This window comes from Acanthopagrus latus, chromosome 4 (assembly GCF_904848185.1).
Source record: "Acanthopagrus latus isolate v.2019 chromosome 4, fAcaLat1.1, whole genome shotgun sequence".
In the NCBI taxonomy this organism is placed as follows: Eukaryota; Metazoa; Chordata; class Actinopteri; order Spariformes; family Sparidae; genus Acanthopagrus; species Acanthopagrus latus.
The window spans coordinates 31,031,597-31,054,643 of NC_051042.1; the positions used below are offsets into that span (position 1 = coordinate 31,031,597).

At 40.2% G+C, this 23,047-nt stretch overlaps 1 protein-coding gene across 2 annotated transcripts in view; it reads left to right on the plus strand.

Annotated features, from left to right (window-relative positions):
- The window catches only part of tox3 (TOX high mobility group box family member 3), a 167,723-nt gene that overhangs the window by 21,071 nt on the left and 123,605 nt on the right, over positions 1 to 23,047 (plus strand). For both annotated transcript variants that reach the window (XM_037096023.1, XM_037096022.1), the window contains one exon: positions 10,677 to 10,770. The gene's annotated coding sequence lies outside the window, so the exon portion shown is untranslated. The remainder of the gene's footprint in view (positions 1 to 10,676; positions 10,771 to 23,047) is intronic.

Below are 23,047 nucleotides of genomic sequence, written 5' to 3' on the forward strand. Positions count from 1 at the left end.
ACTAATTAGAACCGTGAAGCTTCTCACAGCCGCATATTCTTTATACGACACAGCAGGTGCTCCTAAATAGCCCAATAATTGTGGTCAAAGCAAGTCCGTAGTAAACCCTTTTTAAGAAATGCAAACGCACTTCAGGATTTTTGTAGCACCCTTGAGAAAGACACGGTCACGTTCGCAATTTTCCCAAGTCGATCTTTAAGCAATATAGAAATACCCATACGTACACTGATAGTTATTGATCGTTGCAATACTTCCCTCTTTCTAGGTACAACGGCTGTGAAACGATCTCTTGAGAACTCTTGTGTACGCAATTTCAGTTTCAGAGATGGTGGACAAAATACGCAGTCCTCCATCAGCAGACTGAATTAGCTAAAATCAATTTACAGCTTTGTTCCCAAGAGGGAATTTCGTGAAGGAAACTTTCATTTTGACAAAATACCTTCCTGGATGTGGCTGAAGTTGAGAGAGCCTTTCTGCACAAGACAAGGAGTTTTGGAGTTTTTCCATTATTTCTATAGACTCAAGTTAGTGACGGACCTCTTTAAGGCCTCGTCCACATGTACCAAAACGTGTTTCCCTGTCTTCTTTGGCATTGTTTCAAGAATATTGCATCAAAATGGATCCACTGAAAACGACTCAGTTAGTTCATATTCCAGGCCTATAGGTGGCGCTTGAAATTCACCAAAAACTGAGAAGAAGAGATGAAGCAAGAGCATAAAGCTTATGGGCTGTATACAAACAGACAGTAGAGGGATAAACCGAACATAACAAGAAGATGAAAATGGCTAGTGCAATGGCTTTTTTTGCTCATCATAGTGGCAGAGGAGCATAATATTTTGTCCTAGTAATGCTGATAGGCTCAGTATATACTGTAGCGCGAAAACAAGTAGTCCGCCATCGCTGTTATGAGATGTCGCGGGGTTAAGAGGTCGAAGGCTAGAGGTTGAGGGGTGGTGCGATGGCGTGATGATTTTGCCACCCTGGGACCAGGTTTCAAACAAGTGCGTTTACAGGATCCATGTGGACGATCAGCCAAAACGGTACAAAACATGTGCGTTTACACAAAAAAGCGTTTCCATGTGGATGGCCTCAAAGTCATTTAACCCTGTTTCTTGGTTTGGTAGCGTTCCTTCAACACGTCTTCCTCATTACACGTTACTCCATTTCTGTTTCACTCACACACGTCCCTCCTGAAACAAGGGCAGGTAGGAACTAATATGTACTGTTAGGCAAAGGGACATGATATTTAGTTAAAAAAAAATAAAAAAAGAAATTTGGAAAAGAAATTCAAACTCAAAAAATTTAATATTCGGTGTTAATGGAGGTGATAATATAGACTCAGAAATATTAATTTTGTCCAAAACTGAAGGAACAAGCTGTTCTGAGAGGAGCATAAGGTCCAGAGAAACTGAAGCTGGAAAGGTAGCAGGGTCTGCCACATATAAACAAAGTAAAACAGTGTTAAATTGAGGTGTCCTTTAAGGTCAGTTGGTTTATTGAGTTTATTCAGTCATGAAAACAAAGAGTTTCTTTTGTCACACGAAAAAAAAAAAAGTCAATGTAGATCTTTCTCTCCTGGTTAAAATGTTGTCCCCAAAACTACAAAGTAAACATTTAAATGTTGGAAAAATAAATATGCAAATTTAAAAAAAGGGTTAACTTTTACATATTACTGCATTCAGCAGTGACTAAATTCAGAAAATCCAGCGTGATGCTGTGGAACCATTTCTACTGAGATATATACATAAAATTTACCATGTAATGTGCAAGTCGCTAGGAACAATCACAGTGACTGAATATTCAGTGTATGTGATGTTACATTTCCCCAGATAGCAACACCTGAAGGACACAGGTCACAGGTTGGGAAACAAAGAAAACTCTGCACAAATCACAAAGAAGGTCAAAGCAAACTGGTCCCTCGGAGTTTAAAGGTGGCGGTGGGAATAAAACACATAACCACCCACTGATTCTATAAAATTGAAAGACAAACAAAAAGGATTGGACCCAAAAACCAAAGGTGAAGTGAGAGTTACAGGACAGAGTGGGGGAAACAAAATAAAATAGAAAATGGCCGATAGAAAAATTTCAAATGCAAAACACAGAAAGCCAATTGATGGTGTCGACTCCCCGAAGACACACAACCAACTGAACAGGGGTTCACACCCCCCCCACCTCATGTAACCTCTCAGCTGACTGATTGCAGTCAGCTGAGGGAGAACATCACAGGTGCTCCTGATGACCTGCGACCCAGATCCTGGGAAGAATCCCTGTTCACAACCGGACCTTAGGGGGAATCTCTGATCTCTGTCCGGAACTGTGAGCATGTGCTGCAGTATCAGCAAAACGGAGCTGCCAATGTGCACATTGAAACCTCATGAAAATGTCAAGACCTTAGTTACTGCTTTTGTTGAGTTGTGTACTTACAGTCTCCCAAATGCTTCCAAAAAACATTCCTAATTTTATTCAAGGCAGCACTACTTTTAACTGTTGTTTGTTGCTATAACTTCTGGGGGAAGAGTGAGGAAGGAGGTGAACGAACACAACGTGAATAACACTTTCAAACTTTACAGCGTCCATGAACATTTAATCACCATCTGCAGTGGTGGTTGAACAATTAAGGCATCGACTCCCACGATCAAACTGTGTCTTCTGTTTTATTTGTCCTGATTGAGAGACTGCTGTGGCAAAAAAAATGACATATTGTGAATTTAATATGCCACACACCATGTTCAATTTCTGCAGGATTACAAACAAAACAGTGCATAGCTTTTCCCCAAATTTCCAATAAATAATGTAGTCATAATTCAGATGGTTCACAAAATGGATGGATGGATGGATGGATGGTAGCCTAAAGTGCTGACACACAAAGCCATGAGCCCCACTCACATTAATGCACATCGTGAATACTTGGAGCATGAATCTCAACTTTTCTGACTTATGGTTATTGCATTTAGAAATTATGCTGTTGAGTTTGGCCCGGGGGTGATGGGTACCTACATGAGCTCTGAAAAAAAAAAGAGAAAAAAAAAACACCCTCCCCGCACTGCTGCACTGACTGTTAGCCCGGTGGCTCTCTGGAGTCTCAGGGCTGATCAGTAAACAGACTGACCTGATTCTGATGCCCTGCCTCCAGCTATTCAGTCCAGAATCGTTCAGCGCGGAGCTCCTCTCGTGAACCGACACACACTACATGGTCTTGGTATTTAGCCGGCCACTCCCCTCCTCCATTTTTCTTCCATTCAGGCCAACTGCCGCAGCAAAGATAGATGTGTTTTTTTGGGGAGTGAGAGACTGTGAGTTGGTGTATATTAAGCAAGCAGAGATTACTATACCACTTCAGCAGAAAAAAATCAATAGCTCCAATTGACTTTGCCTGTGAAAAAAAACCAGAATGGTGAGCCAGGCTTTAAAACAAATAGACCCATATGGAAGATAACCATTAGGCTCCATGGTTCTGCTCTGACTAACTGAAGGTGACTGCGACCCTGATGTGAATATTTCCTTTGGAATATGATTTTAATTGCGCGAATATTTTATTCAGTCGGAGAGTGAGGAGGCAAAGTGAAAAGACGGAAGATGACCTCCAACAAACCTATGAGCTGCATCCAACTGCTGACACGTTTTATTAACACTTCCTGCCAAATTTAATGGACCACTGAAAGTGTAACTCTGGCAGGAAATATTTCTGTACACACGATATACCAAGTAGACAGTAACCTGACAAAAGTACACCAGGACCCCATGTTGGAACCAAACTCTTACTGTGTGCTAGAGTGTAAACACAAATACTCTACATGTATGTAGCACTGCAGGGTTTGAGCAGGCGTTGAAAAGGTCCTTTTCACTTTGTGGAATTATGTGCATGTTTAAATATCATGAATAGATGTTTAAATGTTAGGTAACTGTTATTGTTCATGCAAGAGATACAAATACCTGCACTACAGAACAGGTCATTTGTCAGCCTCTTCCACACCAAACCATGTCACCTTTTCAAAACCAGAAAGATTTCCACATATTTATAATGTTGCATCATTCAGAAGTCAGAGGTAGCAGAGCTGCATACTCCCGATACTAACAGTTCAAACTGAAAGTCATACATAGGGATGCGCTGATGGTGAAATACTGGGCCAATATCAAAACCAGTGTTTAGAATAACAATTTGACCAATAGCCGAGGCTGACACCGATCCTTGTGGTTGTTTACTTCGTTAGTTTGAACCCCTTTTGTGCCAGAGAAACAAATTCACTCTACACTGTTCATTTTAAAGTTGACTTAAAGGTCATGAAACTGGGACTATTAAAAAATATCTTCCAATTAAATTAAAGTTTTGTAGACTTATTATTATTATTACTATTTGTCTAAGTTACTTAATGAAATTGAGGTAATCAGTTTCTGGGACTTTTAAGTAAAGCCACATTGACAGATTTTAAAGTTTTAAATGTTCTAAAGCCGTTAAGCCTTTTGTTAGTCTGTCTTTGAAAGAGCACAGATTTGATCAAACAAATTTATGAAACAACATTTATCATAGCCTTCTTTCACATGAAACACATTCTTTTATTTTGAAAAGTAACTGCTTCAAAAGCCTTTTTAGCCTGCTCTATGAATACCTACACTGTGAATTACTGTAAAGTCGACTAATTGACTTTTTTTGGTCTGTTTTTAGTATCTAAAGTATCTGAACACTTTGTCAGATTTCACAGTGTGCCCAATGATAAGATTTACTCAGTGCTTATGCAGCCGAACACACTGACGGTCTTTATGTCATCTTATTTGCCAAAAGGTCAATAGCTGTTTGAAAAGCAAGTATTGGCTAATACCAGCATGCATGGCTCATGAACTGGTGTCTCCTTAAAATAAAAAAAAATGAAAAAATAATATTAAATAACGTGCAATCAACTCGACTGATGGGATCACTTAGACTGTCTAAAGGCTGCCAGTTGTGGCAACAGATGTGGAGTAATGCTGGAACGCTCTCAAGTGGGATTAACTGTAGTTTTTTTCCAGTTCTTCCCACTCTGCCGACCTTTGTGTGAACACAGTTTACCTGCATGATTACACCGAAGTCTCACACTCCACTTCTATTACCTGGTAGATCCAAATACTGTACGTACCCTATACTGAAACTGCAGTAGTAGTAGTGAACATAGTATATTGTGCTCGAGGAAAGGAGCCGACATAAAAAGAAGCCAGTGCAGACCCAAACAATCAATGAGACTAATGATTTAAGATTATCCTCTTCATCTATCTCATATCGACTTGGTTAACGCGCACACAGCGAGATACATCATATCTCCATCAGCCTGTCGTTGGAATACTTCTCAGTCCCGGGAGCAGCCGGTGCAGAGACTCCATTGTCTCCCCTGGAAATTAGTGAGGGAGGGAATTAAAGAACAAGGTTAATTAAGAAAGAGCTTAAATCACAGCTGCTAATCACAGCAACTTACACACCGAGAGCAGTATCTACAGTCTTTTTTTTTTTTTTTTGTTGAGAGCGAGGAACGGAGATGCAGTACCACATAAAAAAAGTGCTGGAAACAATAGGTGAGAGGCTCATTAAACTGCTGACGGTGCCTTAATTCTCCCTCTACAACTGGCTACACACGCAAATGAAGCGGAGGAGACGCGTCCTCCTCAAACTTACTCCACGTAGTTTAATTAGAGGTCACGACGTGGGATGATTATGCATCACTGTTGTGTCGAGCAGGTTAGTGAGACTGATGACGGTACGCGAGCGCGTCAGGATGTGTGTAATGGCTTTAGTCATTACAGAAGTTCATACACATGCACTAATGTCGCTACTTTCCATGAACGTGTGCGCTTTTTCCCCCCTCTCTGCAAACTCCCTGACCTCATTTTTGAGGCTGAAAATAATTTGGATTTGATATGACATGTTTACAGTCTGGCAAAATGACCTTTGTAGATACAATGAAAGCGAGTCACATGAGATTAAAACAAAGTATCTCTACTGGTCCGAGAGGTTTAATGCTTTTCATAAAATCTCCCCCTCTTACGATATATAACGCTGACATATTTATTAGCATCATTGAAAGCTGCTTTCCAGGCCTGTGTTTTGTTGCAAAGAACACCTGATTTCTCTCCAGGTTGAGCTAAATCGCAGCTCACCTCATCTGGACCTCGTTGTTGGCAGTTTTTTTCAAGCACAGCCATCATGCTGCGGGCATACGCAGGTGGGAAATAAGGAATGCTTGGGAACAAAAAAAAAAAAACCTGCAGCTTCATTCCCCCCCGTCCGTTCTCAAGACTGGCAGGGTCGGCCTGTACCAGCTGCTTGAGAAACCCCCACTGTGGGAAAGTCTCTCCTCGGCTAATGGAAGACAAACACCTCAGAGAGCGGTAGAGATAGCATGAAAACGATTAAAGCGTGACCCGGATTCTGTTGTGTCTCTGGCCTTTCACTGCGGTTGACAAATACAGGAGGGGGACCTTGCTAATGAAAACACTGAAGAAACACGGGATGCTAATGAAGACAAACAGCCTCATCCCAAGGTGCAGCTGGCAACAGACTCTGACATGACGGGAGACGGAAGGATGGTCGTCAATGGAGCTATTGTATTAAAACAGAGCTTGTTGTTTTATTTTATCAAGTACTCAAAAAATAATGCTTCAAACTTTTGGTGAAAGAAAAAGAAAAAGCAGAATCAAAGCTGCCTTTTTGTGCTGTGAATGTGACGGGATGGCAGCACTTGAAAACGAGATTCGGTTCTCAGCTATCATGAACTTTTTGTGACATTTCAGCAGGTTGGCATTTACTTACCTCAAGAAAAAAAAAAAAAAGCTTTAAATTATGTTGGACTTTGAATGATAACCATGCAATTTCTTTAAAAGGCTTTTTATGGCATTTTTATGTGTCCATTAATGTAAATAAAGTATCTGAAATTCACAGTCGAGGACCGTGTGTTGTTTCATGGCATTGCCTGCTTGCCACATCGTGCCCATTTATGTCTTCTGTGCTCGCGGAGCTCTCTCCTTCATGCTTTTTGTCTCTGTCAGTATCTATTTGTCGTTTTGCACAGACACATAGCAATAAGAAATCCTTTTTTTTTCTCCCCACCCCGCCCAAATCTTTGCTTTAATCTCCAAGCTTCTTGCTCAAGCTGAGCTCTCAGCAGTTGAGCGCCCCTAATTGATCTGTAGGTGAGTGCTAATAGGCCGATGAGGCGGTTGTTTGCTGCATTTTTTTTCTTGCACCCTCGTGCAGCTCACTTTTTCACCGTTCACTGTTGCAAGAGGAGAGAAACGGAGGAGAGAGAGAGAGATAGAGAGAGCCAAATATGAAAAGAGCAAAAGCCCCTTGATGTCTGCTTGTGTTGGAGCAGTGTGTGATGGGACTCCGGGGAGAGACGCTCACATCCCGGCGGGGGAGTCGACCCACGCCTTTAGTCGTAAACCTGCCCCTGTACACTGGTGGGTTAACATCAGTGGAGGCCATGAATGATGCACGGATGATCAGGCTTTTCTTCCTGTGTGGACAGTTGAGCCCTTAGCCCGAGTAGCATGTAGCATTTAGCATCAAAACACAGATAAGGCGTCCTCACTTCTTTATCTTCTAGTTCCTCTGGGGGACTTGTCTTTACAAAACATCAGTCCCTCCCCCTTTGATTCATATCTCACCCATCTTCTATTTATTTATTTTTTGCCTTCTCTTTAAGATCTTTGCATGAATACTATAAAAGACATCTGGCTTTTCCAAAAATCAAAGGCTCCTCATGCTTACGAATGCATCAACTATGGGTGATCTTGGAGGTGAAGCCTTGCTGGACTCGCTCTCCTCCTGGTGTGATGCTAAATGCTGATAATGTGGAGGTAAATTGGAGTCATTCCTGGTATGTGCACATAGCAGCACACTGGCACAGCAATTCCAGTCATGAGGGATTCATTTAGCAAATATTCCAGCAGCCCCAGCAAAGAATCTAGGAGCCCATTCCACTGTGTTTCTAACAGCCCCTGATGCCATACGTGCCTGGAATTAACAGTGGTGCACTTCTGCTTGCAGCCAGTAGGGGGCACTGATATAATACAAGTCCCTGCCAATCTGTTATGCCTGGCTGGCCCACAGAGATGTTTGCAGTAATTTAGTTCCACTGCCAATATATAAATAGGAATTCTGCTGTTAGCACAAAAGAGCGGGGGGGAAAAACATACTGCCGAATGAATGTGAATTGCTCCCCTGCTCCCATTTCAACATCAAAGTAATCAAGGAAAACAAGCTTTTTTAATCGAAAGTATGCAATTAGAATAAAGCAGAACTGTCCTGGCTGTGCACGCTGCCAGAATGAAGAGATTAAATGGGTAAGGAGAGATGGGGAAGCACAATCAGCATAGCAGCAGCTATCGGACTGCAGTCAGAACAGATAATACAGCACCTCTTCATTTCTGTCCTGTACCGTTACGGCCCCCACGAAGAGTCAAACTGTGGCAGATTCAAGGGCAAAAAGGAAACGGCAATCATTAGGAGGCGGCAGAGGAATCACTCTGGAGGAGTGGCAGCTAATGAAAACATGTGTGTTGGACGTACAACACACGAGACCCCCTGAGATTGTAAATAGACCTCATTTCAGCTGCTGCGTGCTCACTGAGTTACCACTGCACTTACCCAAGAGGAATTACACAGAGAGAGAGAGAAAAAAAATAAGGTGTATGGTAAATAGTCACAACTTACACGATAGCACTAATTTGTTTCTGGAGCATCAACGCATTGTACAACCTCTCTGTCTCTCTTTACACACACATGCACACACATGCACACACACACACACACACACACCAACTCGACACCGCTATCTATAGGCATACCCCATGCTGTCCTATCCTATGCAGTGTCAAAACAATGATAAACATTTGGCCGCTATAGGAGTGCTCTGGAAACCAGCCAAGCTGAATGGGCTGTTTTGTTTCACTGAACAATAGCTCTGCTAAAAGTACTTAACAGCTGTGCTATGCTCCGGGTTCCCCACAGACCCCGCAACACTACAACATACTAGGAAGTGTTGCTGTGTGCAGTTGTTCATTTCTTTATCCAACTGGGAGCTACAGGTTTTTTTTAAAGACTTTCAAAATGCAGTATAAGCTGTACTGAGTGAAGAAGGGGGGGCAGGTGGGGGCAGTTGCCATTTCAAAAGTGTGCTGCATCTTTTGTGTCAAGAGAGTATCAATTAGCTCCTGGACTGATGACGGATTTTAAGATGCTTGCTCAAAAGAAAAAAATAGTCAAAATAAGCACTCTGACTGTTTTTTTCTAAAGGCTGAAGAGAATTTTGGAATCAGGTACTTTGTTTCCTGTCAGCAACAGATGTTTGTTTGATGTCTTCATCAGTGAAAAAAATCATTCCTGTTCCAGTGTCGTTTTAGAAGTCGGTATAACTCCATCAGTTTTCTCTCAGTGTCTCTCAGGTATGAACAGTAGAGAGACTCCATCGTAAACTGTGATGTTGGCTAGCAAACGCAAAAGGTGCCAATGCTAGCTACGACTTAGACTAGCATGCTAACCAGCTAGCCCCAGCCCATCCTGATAGGCCGTGTAGTTCCATCTTGGAGATGTAAAAGCAGCCAGTCTGACACAATAAAGTCACAAACTGCAAAGAAAGTAAATAATTGTACACTTAGTGTCCTTACTAAACAGAAAAACTACACATTCAGAATTCAAGTTTTTTCTCCTTTACAGAACATAGATGAGTCAAACACACAACTCACCAACACAGTCTGGTCAGTCTTTACACAAGCACCACTAAATAAATCCTAAATGTTAAGATCTGAAAATATTCCTTGTTCTATGTTCTGTTTCTTTTTCTACCTGAGCTTCTGTCTAATGGAAAGTAGTTGCTACAGCCAAGCTTAGCTACACAACAGAATAGACCAGTATAGTCCAGTATAATGAGCAGCATGGACCGTTTTGCTGCCCCCTACAGTTTGGGAGCAACTCTTGACACCTTTAAAATAATATAGTGATATTTCTAAGCTATATCTCTATCCCCAAAAATTGTACTATATGGTTTGACCAAAAAGTATACATTTTACAACAAAGCATTGCAGGAGTGAGTGGTGGTACATAAAAAAGATGTTGATGCAATGATATTTTTGTTAAATAATCATCAGTAATGTGGATATAATGACAAAGTGGCAGTATTAGTATTAGAACAGTGGGGCAAGATCTGTAAATTACATCCTGTTAAGTCTTATATTGGTTATCTGGGTTATATGCTGTGGGTATATTGCCCATTCCTGGTTGTGTGGTCTAGAAAGTGTCAGAAAATGCTGAAACGCTAAATCGATTATCAAAACAGTTGCTGGTTAATCAAATTGTTGACAACCGATGGAATGGTTGTCGCATCTCTATTTCACACCGTGCTTTCTCCTCAGTCTTCCTTCCCTTTAATGTAAAAAATGCAACCAACAGAAGCCTCAGAGTAACCAGATAAAACAGCCTGTGATAAGATCACGCAGGTAGACCAGTCACGCAGGCGTCACCGTGTACAGGTCAACTTCACTCTCCACAGGAATGGACCTAACAGCTGTCATTTTAGATCGATTTCTCCCCGAAGCCCAGTGTAATAAACACTTGAGAGAGAGTCTCTGGTTCGGTGATGTGTGAGTGTAATGAGTCTCTGTCACATGACTGACAAGTAACGCTCCTGCCTCTTCTTCTTTTTCTGATTCAGATGATCCCTGTGGAAAGCATGTCCATCTTCTACTCTTGAAGCCCTCTCTGTCAGTGGTTCCGTCTGAGAATGAGAAAAATATCACGTTCGAAAGGTAATACCAGGGTTTTTGTAAATTACGTTCAGATTGCCTGTGCCGCTCGTGGCCTTCAAATTATTTCAAGCATTGTCTAGCTGAAGAATTTAATTCTTTATTAAATGCCACTCTTTTTTTTTTTTTTTTTGGACAGTGTGAAACAATCCTTTTAATGACTTGGAAACCGTAGCCAGGGCGAGATAATTTATCATGGTAAATATGATGCCTTCATTTTGGCTAAGTGTCGGTTTTGTCTTTTTTTTTTTTTTTTTCTGAGCTGAGTTTTTGTGTTTTCGTCTCAGTGGGCACATTATTTGGTGCTGTGCTTACTGTCAATCAGCTGCCACCCCCGGGGATGAAACGGAAGTCTCTGGCAGAAAATAATACCTCAAACAACAATAATAATAATAATAATAATAATAATACTTCCACACGTCATCTTGTCACATTCATGTCTTCTTATTCAGACTGTGTTTTCTGTGAAAGGGAGGCAGCACTTAATTTACCAGATATGGTTTCCCACAATAAAGTTTAGTCATCCAGCAGAATATATATATATATATATATATATATATACACACACACACACACACACACACACACACACACACACACACACACACACACACGTGGCATGCATTGCAAATTAATAGTGGTAAATAAAGTCAAGGTTAAGACAGGAACAAACAGGCTGTGATGCTACATGTCTGCGAACACGATGGCTGCAGATACACATCTCTTGTGTGTCCACTCGTACATACACATCCACGTAATTCATCTATCTGCGCACTCTGCCAACCATCTGTCACGTCTGTTTATGGGTCTTGTACTCGGTCCATGGTTGGGGGGAGGTCATCTTTTAGCCCCCCCTTTGCTCCCACACCCCTTCCCCTTCATTTAGAAAGAGCTTTAACAAGCAGCTACACTACTTGTAATTAATTTGACTCGCTTAATTAGCTTTATGGCTCTGTTGTTTTGTTTTTTGTTTTTTTTAGATAACATTACGTCATGTAGGAGACACAAACTGCTTTGCTAAGCTTCCACACACTCTGTCTTAAAGGTATGTGGTATGGTCTTACAGCTAATTGTCAAAATGTAAAACTATAGGTACTGGTGGTCTTAACATTGACTCACTGTCTCCTTACTCTATCTTTATGTGTCCTTTCTTAGAATTTATAGGTCATGTGTGGAAACATTTCTAAATAATGACCACTACTGCATCTAGACTGGATGTATTAATGCCTCCAAGTACATTAAATATTTTGTAAGACTCGAGAGGACGGCAACAGTTAAGCCGTATGAGGAATATTTTGTTCCACTGTGATGGACAAGTATTGAGCTTTGATTGACACGAGGAAACTGTGGTGATCAGTATCCTCTTACAACAACGCTCGGATGCTCGGAGGGGACATGAAATCCTCGTGTGAGTCTGTTTAAACAGATCTGCTGCCATTAAAAACGTCATTAGATTATTGAACATGGGATCATGTGCATGCGTATTTGGTACACAGACCTAATAGATGACTGGCAATGCGCTTATATTGAGCCAGTGTTTGGGGCACAATACAATTCTGAATTTAAATTATTGATTGCAACAGTAAATAGTGAACCGTTTTCACGTAGCAAGTGGTCACCAGTCAGTCGACACTGGCATTAATTTCTTGTCATATCTTGAGATTGTATTGTATTTTTTTGCGCAGTACACGCAATCTACACATGTATACAATCTATGTTACACCACTAGACATTATGCATCCACTTGCAGAAGAACAACTGCTGCGGATGTGCACCGATGCAGTGGAAGCCACAGGCAGGACATGTTGGCATGTCTCACAGCAGCATAAACTCACAGACAGCAGACGTTTAAGCAGTGGGGGGGGGGACATGATGTAAGAAGGTCCATCAAGAACTTACGTCAGTCTGAGAACAGAGCGTATTCTGGATCACTTGGTTATATCTCACCTTATCTTAGGAGATGAGCACGCTTTCTCATTGTATCTATTTATTACTTGCTTACGTATTTTATAGTGTATGACTAATTAAATCATATAGTATATTACATTTTCCGTCTCTGCAGTCTAAACACAGGAAATGGATTTACATTAAACACCACTGCTATTAAAATTAAGCAACCATGTTTGGTGTAATTTAAACAGGAAATGATGGCAAATCAGCGTCTGTAGCCAGCTGCGCTCTCTGACATTTGGTGCAAAGTAAATGTTTAGTGTGTTTCTTAATTATCTTCAGTTGATCCAAAGCAGGCCTGTCTCCTGGAAATGATGTGTATATACACAACAAATTTGCAACAGCAAATACATTTCGAGAGAGATTCCAATTAACTTAATGAGAAAATGTTGTTAATTTAACTACCTGGGGGAAACAAAAAAGGTTAATACTGAAGGTATCAGTGAAATGTTCAGTGACGGATATACCATCCACCCGCAGTGACAACAGCATTCTTCATCTCTGTGTAATGGTTTTATGTTCACTGGCAGCACTTGGTTAAGCTTAAGGAGGGATCACTGTCTGTTTTGATACAGAAAAGGTCGGCAGTGAATTAAGACGTAAGATTTGTTTTATGGACATTTCACCAAAATCACAAACTTTCTCAAGAGTTGTCTCTGAACATAATCGAGTCATGGATCATGGTTTCTAAACAATTAGGATCAATACTTTATATTAACTGATATTAATAAATGGTAAATATATAGTTAATTCAACATTAGGTAATTAGTTTCACTGTTATATATGATATATGTGTATCTGTTGTATGTATATATGTACATATGTACTGCATATACGTATATGTACTGTATATGTACGTGTGTATGTTATATATATATGGATCTTGTTGTATGTATGTTGTACGTATAGATGTCTGTTATATGTATGTATGTACTGTATGTATTTTATATGTATGTTATATGTATGCATGCATGTTATATGTATATATGTCTATATGTCAGCCGTAGGCACAGCGACCACACACACCACTGCTCAGGTTCTCCAGCGTCAGCTCCTGGTTCCCCCCTTTTATCGTATGCACCAATCGTCCCTTTCACTGCCGCAGCAGGGAGACCTCATTAAGGCAGGTTAAGGCAACTCACTGATGGTTCCTCTCAGTGCTAATAACACGGGGTCACCTAATATTACACACTGCTTTGTTCCATTCATCCCGCTATTTATCATGTATTATTAACAGCCAGGTATCATGAAATCACTGCTGTAATCATAATGATGTTCCCATGGCCTGGGTTAAGACAGGAAGCACTCAACGTGTTAGCAGGTGACTTATTACGGGCAGCAGAGTCGGCGCTCCCCTCCACCTGATGAATATTTCACTGCCAACTGAGTTACATGAAATAACAAATCAGTGTCAAGCTGTGTTGGACTTTTTTTGGATGTGTGGTGAACAGGATGAACTGTGCCGCAGTGAGAACAACATGCTGCTGCTTATGAATTTTCTCATTGCCCACCCTGTTGATACACATGTTTTTTCTTGCATGTTTATCTTCAGATGTTCAGCCAACAATGTTAGACAGTCACTGGTAATGAATGCAGTGGTGAAATCGCATAAAACATTCCAACACTATGAACAATTGTGTGTGGCTGAAACACCTGTGGTGATAGATGTAATAAATATCAACACAGAATATTTATGCAGAAAGAGGTCTTACAGCCAATTTTGTTCAGACTTTTAATCTTTAACCGCATGTGCTGTTTTTTTTTTTTTCTGAATAAACAAAAGGTTTGTGTTGGTTTCAGTATTCGTATTCCTCAATCTTTCAAATATTCAGAGGCCAAGGGGCCGATACTTTTCAGCATCTGTTTAGAATATGAAGCATGCTGGTAAATCACATGCAGACCCCGTTCTAGACTTTGGGAATCTTGCCTCGGTCATTGTAATGGGCAATGTTGCATTGCCAAGCAGGCAAGCTGATGTGATTTAGCATAATTTGAATAATGCCATTCATGGAAATGTGCAAGGGTGATGAAATTTTAATGGAGCTTGGGATAACACAACTGCTCCTCAATTACAATAGCTTTCTCCTAGACTCTGAGGCCTCAATCGTAACATGGCTTATTTCATTATTGTACTATCAATGTTTTTATTGGACTTACTTAATTACTGTGGATATCTCTATTGTTGCAGAGTAAGAAAAATCTGCAAAGCCTCTTTTTCTCCTCATTGGGAGCCAGTTCTGCAAGCTCATCCCGTTTGCTCGCATCGGGCACTGAGGGATGCTGCTGCTTTACACTGCTGTTTGCAAAACCTGGAAATAATTTCTGCTCTTGGTGGTTATATGGATGAGCTATGTTTTTAATATGAAAAATATGCACGGGAAGAAATGTATTTCATATAGGCAGCCCACTCTTAAGAATGAATTATTTGCTGTTTGGGCTTCTGCGAACAAAAAGGTTTTATTATGTATTATATCAGTAGTTATACCAACTGAGATTCCACTGTTGGAGGTTGTGTTTCAATATTTGTAAGCATGAAACCACAGGATTTTTAAATGAGATGTCAGGATGTATTTCTGTTGTGTCAGTGGAAACAACACTGGGTCGTTTTTTTTTTTTTTTGTTTTTTTTTTCCCCCCCCGTAACTGGAGTGATTTCCAGCTGTTGGTGGAGCCAGAACCAGGAGAAGTCAAAGCGTGATTTTTTTCCTAAACCTGTGGTCTTTGTGCATAAACCCAACCAGACTGTGAGCAAATCGATGTCCAACCCAGTTTCCAGAATAAATGTTAGCCAAGTATATTTCTGGAATACCACAGAAAAGTTGTGTTGCAACTTTACATTTGTTTAGGTTGAATTTTCTATTTCCCTCTTGTCACAGTGCTGTGCTGATGCTCTGGTTAGGCTTAGGAACAAAAAATGTTAGAAATACCTGTTTAGTTGCAACAAAAACGTCTGGAAATATCCCCACATCCTTGAAAATATCCACTGATGTGGATACTCTGCGGTCAGCCGCTTGGCAGCCTTGTTGGCTGTAATAATGCCATCTCTGTGCCCTCCGCCTCCTGTTGTGAAAGTCAGCTAATAGGCATTTAATGTGAACGTGATATGCCAAGTTTGCTACATATGTCAACCTTGGATGTGTCTCAAAGGAAAATATTGTGCCAGAAAAAAACAGTAACAGCCAGTGGGTTCCCCGGGTCAGGGTCACACACTGGGCCCAGTTCAAGACAATAGAGTATAAAATATAAGTGTTTACAGAGTTATATGCAAAAACTAAAATAATAAATAAAACAATGATAGATAGATGTAAGAAATGATGTAAAGAAATTGAAATTTCAACAAAAAAACTTTTGCAACAATGCAAGAATATTACCCACCAGGAATTAGGCCAGGCCCACAACAAAGGGTGCATATAAAAGCTGCTTTCATTTTTACATCAATCAATGCACCAAATTACAGTAAATAATCAAAATAACCAACTCTCCGGTGGCCTCACCCACTCAAAAACATTTCAAAAGCACCATCAGTGCTCAGCGTTTTAAAGATGCATGTCTTTGTATAGAAGTGAATAGTTCCTAAACCACATCTTCACCATCGACTGCAGATGTGGGATTATGGTTGCATTACATAACAGGGTACTCTCGGCCAAGAAAATTTTATAGGTCTAAAACATTTTTCCAGAAGTGCAGATGATGCCCATAAAGCAGAACAAGCTGTACTTTATTACTATAGTGTCTCTGGTCGTAACCATGGATGTAGTCAGTGGTATATCTAATTTTTGCTTTTAAGGATGTTGTGGGTGTGTTTGCACTTGCTGCCTCATTAACTGGACAAGTTTGGAAGACTTTAGAAAAGCTGACTGACAAAAATGTTTCTTAGGGTGGTAATGCAAACTAGCACATTAAAAGGAACTAAATCTTTGCAGTATTCAATATTATTTTAACTTCCTTCCCTATTTATCAGATTTCGGTGGTCGTCCTATTCGACTCCGGAACTCTCCAACCTTGCCTTTTTGTGTTTGGCGGTGAAATGCGATTACGAAATCTTTGGCATCTAGCTGATAGCTCACTTTAACCCTGTCGTCTGTCCAATCGTGCCTCCCTTCGCCCTCACTTCCGCAGAGATTACAACAACCAATTAGGCCGTTGTTTCCTGACATTCTCCCATCAAAGCTTGCGCAGAAGTTCGTTTTATATTTCACATCAAAGCGTATTATTCTTTTGTTTCTCCTTTTCAAATCAACATCTACCCCGAGGATGTGTGAGTTTTCTTATCTCATTTTCTCTTTTTCTACACAGAGTCAAAATCTTCTCTGAACCCAGCCGTAATGGAAAAAGGCAATGCCGACCACAGAAAACAAGGAGAGTGTTCCCGCTTGTACTCCAGAGATATCAAATTGTTTATTGTCCTCCCTTCATCTCTCGTTCTTTTTTTTCCCTTTTTTGTGTATCATTGCTCATTATTTCCAGCGCAATGTGTGAAAAGTGCAAAAACCTGAAGGCAAGTAGTTTTATTATGGGGAGCACATAGCTACACAGCACCGCAGCCATGTATCGGGAGTGAAGGTTTAAAAATGTATGATCCATGTGCATTATGTATAATAATGTTTTAAATATAAGATCTCCCCCAGCTCCGTGGAGACTTTTGTCTGTATGGACCTGGTTTATCGGGAGCGATTGATCTCAGCTGGATTTTGCATTAAAACGCCTGTAGAGAAAATAAGCAGGGAGAGAGGAGAAAATAATCCAAGTTAGACACAACATAAGTGTGCGATCGCAGAATGGTGATGAGAACACCAACTCTGCTGACTTTCTGTCACGTCTACTACACTACAGCTGATGAGTTTGCATATACTGCGTGTAAGAGACATTTAAACTGCGATCACAGCTATGCATCAGTATATAGTGAAGACTTTAAAACAACTCGGCTCCGCATCATCTGTTTTGTAGCTCACACAGCCAACCCTTCGCTTTCTTTGGTTGTGCCTTTTATGTATTTGAAAGCAGCAAACATGTCTTATTTAAGCAATGTATGCAGTATTTGATCTCGCGTGTAGGCGTGTGTGAACATGGGAATATAGCATGCTTGTATGTTGTATTTCTTTGTGTCCTTGTGAGGGATGGATGCCCTTGTAGCAAAAGGAAAAATGAGATAAATCCCCACAGGAGGGACATTTTTGCTGGATCTCACATCTATAAAAAAAGGATAAACCTGTGAGATACATTTTTTTTCTCCATTTTTTAAGAAGACTCTCAATGATTAATCCTCTTTAAAATGTTTCATTTGCTGCCATTTTCTGTGAAGCTTTCACCTCTTTTCAAATTCCAGCCTTGACCTGATACTGAATGTAGAATAAACAGCTTCAATAGTCGTGCAAAAAATGAAAATAAAATTGGATGACAGTTTGCACCATGTAAGCATAAAGGAAACTCAAACTCCTCCATTTTCTTTAGTTTAATGACAATGTTTACGCCTTAAAGAAGTGGGGTGGGGGTGGGGAGGGGGACTTTTTAACAACCTGTTGTTTAGCTGGCTGAAGGTGTTCTTGCCTTCCTCGATCTCAACAATGATGTTTGCGAGAAAAACTTTTATATAATCAGTAGGAATGATGACAAAAGTACAAAAACCTGGGTCGTAACAAGAGGAAAAAAGAGTTTTCCTTTTTAGTAAAACAGCTTGAAGGCTCAGTAGCCTTTGAAGCTTTGTGTCCATCTTATTAAGGTAGTATTTGAACACTTTAATCAAAAGGTACTTTGCAAAACAGTATTGAAGAAATTACCCACAATTCCAGATTCTTTTGTGTGCTTAATTATGCCATCAATGAAAGCTTCTGTTCTTCACACTGATTATTCCCAAGAGAAACGTTTCAAAACAGAGACCCCATTTCTTCCACTCATATAAAAACACTATAAAGCCAGTGCCTGCACTTCTGAAAGTGTTTATACGTCAGCCCTGTAAAAAAAAAAAAAGCCACATTTAGATAAAACCTCCACCTGAAGTCCTGAAATTCACTGCCCTGTTGTATTCTTTAATGACTCAATCTGTAATTGTTGTGCCCTCCAAAACCCTCCATCACATAAAGTCCACATGGTTCTCATTCTCAGACATGGCAGCTTGGTCACTGGCTTTAGCTTTAATCTTTGAAGCTCAACTTACCCCTCCTATCAGTTTTGCATGTGAAGGACTGTGTGGTAAAGTTGTGACACCACTTGTAGTTAGACTTTCAACTTAAAGCTTGCTGACAAACATTTCATGTATTATTACATATTCTGAATTGTGGAGTGTTAGTAATGCCAGATGGTTACAGTTTGACAAGGTCAAGCTAGTGAAACTACATTTATTAGGTTTAGGCTTCAAAATGAAATTGTAAACTGATCAGAAGGTTTAGGCACAAGAACTATGTGGTAAGATGTAGGCACAAAGACTACCTAGTATGTTTTAGACTTCAGAATTACATTGTAAGGTTTAGTTTATAATGTTGTCAGATGGTCAAGGTTCAGTTAGGTCTAGTCAGCAAGACCACTTGGTTAGGTTTAGGCAACAAAGCTACTTGGTTAGGTTTAGGCATGAAAACGACTTTTTATTTAATTAAGACTTTTATTAATTAAGATTAGGATCCTAAACTACTTGGTTTGGTGTGGGCACAAACACCTTTTGGTAAGTTTAAGGCTTCAACATTACATTGTAAGGTTTAGTTAGTAATGTTGTCTGTTGGTCACCATTTAGATTTAAAATGACCTTGTAAGGTTTAGGCTCTTAAACTACTTGGTTAGTTTAAGGCACCAAAACTATTTAGTTAAGTTTAGGCACCAAATCTACCTTTCTAGATCTGCGGAATCCCCCCAACCACCTCATCTTGATATTCTATTGCAGACAACTACAGGCAGGCTTCTAGAAATGACGCATGAGGGCTAATTGCACTACATTGCATCAACCACTCCTTTTATAAGTACGTCAGAATTTCTTCTGTGATGAATGTAAACAGGTTATTTTCAGCTGTTTAAAGAAACATCCGAAGCTGTTTATATTCAGGAAATAAATAAGTTTCCTGAATCCCATTTTCAGCCCATCACGGCAGCGTCTGTTTGCAGTGATCAAACATGCCTCCACCATACAAGCAGCCAGCTCCTTTCCATTTAGCTAACACGGCTGGAGAGTAAAACTCTGGGTTAAATGAAGAGGCTGCGCAGGCTGTGCCATCCATCCTTGACACCCAACTAGTAGAGGGTGTCACCGTTGACAGCTCCCATACTACATGACAGAATGATGAGCCAGTGGTGCAGAGGTGAGAAACTGAGCAGAGCGTGTGCTGTGTTGCTATATGACCTCTGGGATGAAAATACTTCATCACAAAGAACACGATTTTTTTTTCTCTTCTTTCAGTGTCAGCCACATGCCTCAAATGTAAATGTTAGTACATGAAAAGATGTGTATTCAGCTCACTCAATATTATTTCAATCAATCTTAAATTGAATGTGAATATGGTGAATGACCTAATTGTAATAAATCGGCTGTGTATCAAAAGATACCGAATGTCATGCTATGGAGTCTATCTTTGTCTGATAGGAGATTTAGGGAGTTCTAAGTAGGATATAGAGGTATTCCAGTGGATCCAGTCCCAGAATGCAAATTAATTAGGCAACCATTCAATGTAAATTAACAACTGCACACACTGGTTGAATCCAAAGTACATTACACACCTATCTGCACAGAGAATATGCACAGGGACAACATGGATGCATAAATTCTCCCACTACACGACTGCTTTTAAGGTCTGAAGGTTGCACGAAGAGCCTCTCTGACTCTCTTGACTGGTCGTAATGATATAAAACAAAATCTAACCAAAAATCCATCCAAAACAACTGCTAACATTTACTCTGTGGACTCCATCAAAAAGAGAGCATGTTTTTCTTCCTTTCCATCATAAACCTCTACCTTCCTCTTAATTTTCATAAAAGGCCTGACCTTTATGGAAACAGCTTCAAAAGGGAACTTCAATTTCCAAATATACATATTAATGGCAATCTTAAGGTCAAAAACGGATAATGTTTCCGCAGCAAACCAGCAGCGAAGTTAAAGTAAAACTCGCGGGGCATTCGTGTTCTCTTGGAGGACAGGGTTTTGACTAATGGAAGTCAAAGGTTCGAGAAATGTGGTCCTTTCCTGAATATGAATATTAAACAATAACCTGGGCTGATTTACACTTTTGGCTTTTATAGTGTTGGAAAAGAGTGAACCTGCTAAAACAAACAAAGTAAATGTATTTTAGTAACATAGCAAACACAATTGTCAATGTACCATCACAAGATGTACTGTATCTGTACTGCAAACAAATATTCTCATGTAATTAAGATTAATTCATCTTCAGTCTCACATTTTTAATTTGTGAGCATGGAAAGGAAACTGTTTTCAATTTAAAGGGTCAATATCAATAAGTAGTTGTAATGGCTTTAAAGACATTTTTGTATCTTATACCGGAGGGAGGATTGGTGCAGCCAGACCTTTCTCTAGACTGTGGTAGACAACTGGAAGTTGATATGTGTAACATGATTTCTGTTTGCATTTGTATTCGTAACTGTAACATTTAGGCTGTATAGTAAAGCACAATCAGTCGCCCTTCAGGTAACTTAGGTGTAACCTGATGATAGTGAATGCACTGTTATTAATGACATAGGAAAGCATCAAACATGCATTTTAGATGAATCAGATGTGTACAGATGTTAAATAGCATAATGCGAAATTACAATATAATTTTTAATGTTCCACTGCAAGACGGTGTAACATTTTTTTCCAGTCTACTTGTGTATATTAATAATAATTAATAATCTATCTTTCTCTATGCGAGTTGTGAGACAAACACTTTAGCATCAGTGTCTCTGAACTGCATGCCTTGAACCCATCTGGCTGTCTGGAGGCATCTGCATTCATTATGTACTGCTGCTCATTTATGTAGGATTTTCCATTTTATTGTTTGTCTGTCTTTAAGGTTAATTTGTCCTTATAATAGCAGCATTTATTCACTTTGGCAGGAGCATTATCGACATTCTTAAATTTCCCAGAAATTAAATGTAAGAACAGATTTCCCAGCTGAGCCACAATTAGCTCCCTTTAGCTGTATTTTGGACCTGAAAGGGAAGTTGTTTCCACACATACTGTGCTGTTTCTCTAATGCAAAATGTATCTCTAAATCCATCAGATTAAGTATTTTATGTAGAATAATATCAGCGAGACACTTGAGCGGCAGCGACATCCCACTCAAATTAAACTGATAAGATTATCCAAATAATATCAATAATTAACTGAAATCTGATGATTTGTCTCATTTTCTATCAGAATCCAAATCGTTCAAAGGGGCTGTGCTATCTTTGGTACTCAGAGTTGCCAATTATAGATAAAAACAGATTAAATCATGTACAATGGTGAGAACCTTCACTGCAGTGTTACAGAATGATTTTTCGTGGCTAAAGCAACCATATTTGTCAGTAGCATTCAGCTGGAAACAATTCGTCCGAGATCAGTTGTGAAAAAGGTGAGCTCCAGGGATGTTGAGGGGTTGAGTCCTGCTCAGCGCTGAGAGAAAGTTCCCCTTGTTAAGTAAATGGAAGGGTCCTGGGTCTCTCTCCCTAATGGTGTGGCATCACTACTGGGAGCACAAAGCAGTACCCTGAATACCAATGGGAGGCTGCTCGGTCCTTGAAGGAGCACAACCAGCAGCAGACAAACACTGCCAATTAGCAGAGGGCCCCTACTCATCAGCCATGTGTTCACATCTGATTAACAGCGCACATTCACTGCATCAGGTCCAGGCAAACACAAAACCTTTCCCTTGGGCACTTGGTTTTCTCCTCATATCCTTATCTATGTCAATTAAAAAGGCTTTATTATGATGCTAACTGTGAGACCACTCTGAGGAGCGCTGTGGAAAGGCAGGGGGGAGGAAGGGAGCAAACCGGTTACTGTATTGCCCCTTTTGTTTCGTTCCATAAGAGATCTGTGAACAAAAATCATGCGCTTGGTTTGGCCTTCTTGAACACACTCTGAAGAGGACAGGAACTGAGAATCGACCAGATTTTAATGGCTGCATACTGCTTGTCTTGAGTGGCTTGTGTAAAGTGCGTGGATGAATAAAAGTCTCTTGTGCTGCCCCAAGGTGTGGCATTGTACTGCTGGTGGCACAGCTGCCTCTCTCAGGACACATCACCTGGCAGACAGGTCAACACGGGATCACTCTTCCACCTACTCTGAAATGTTTAATGTCTTTCAGCATTATTGGCAGTTTAATTAACAGTGCAGCATTCAATCTATGCTCCTGCAGTTGTGTTTACATTTGAAT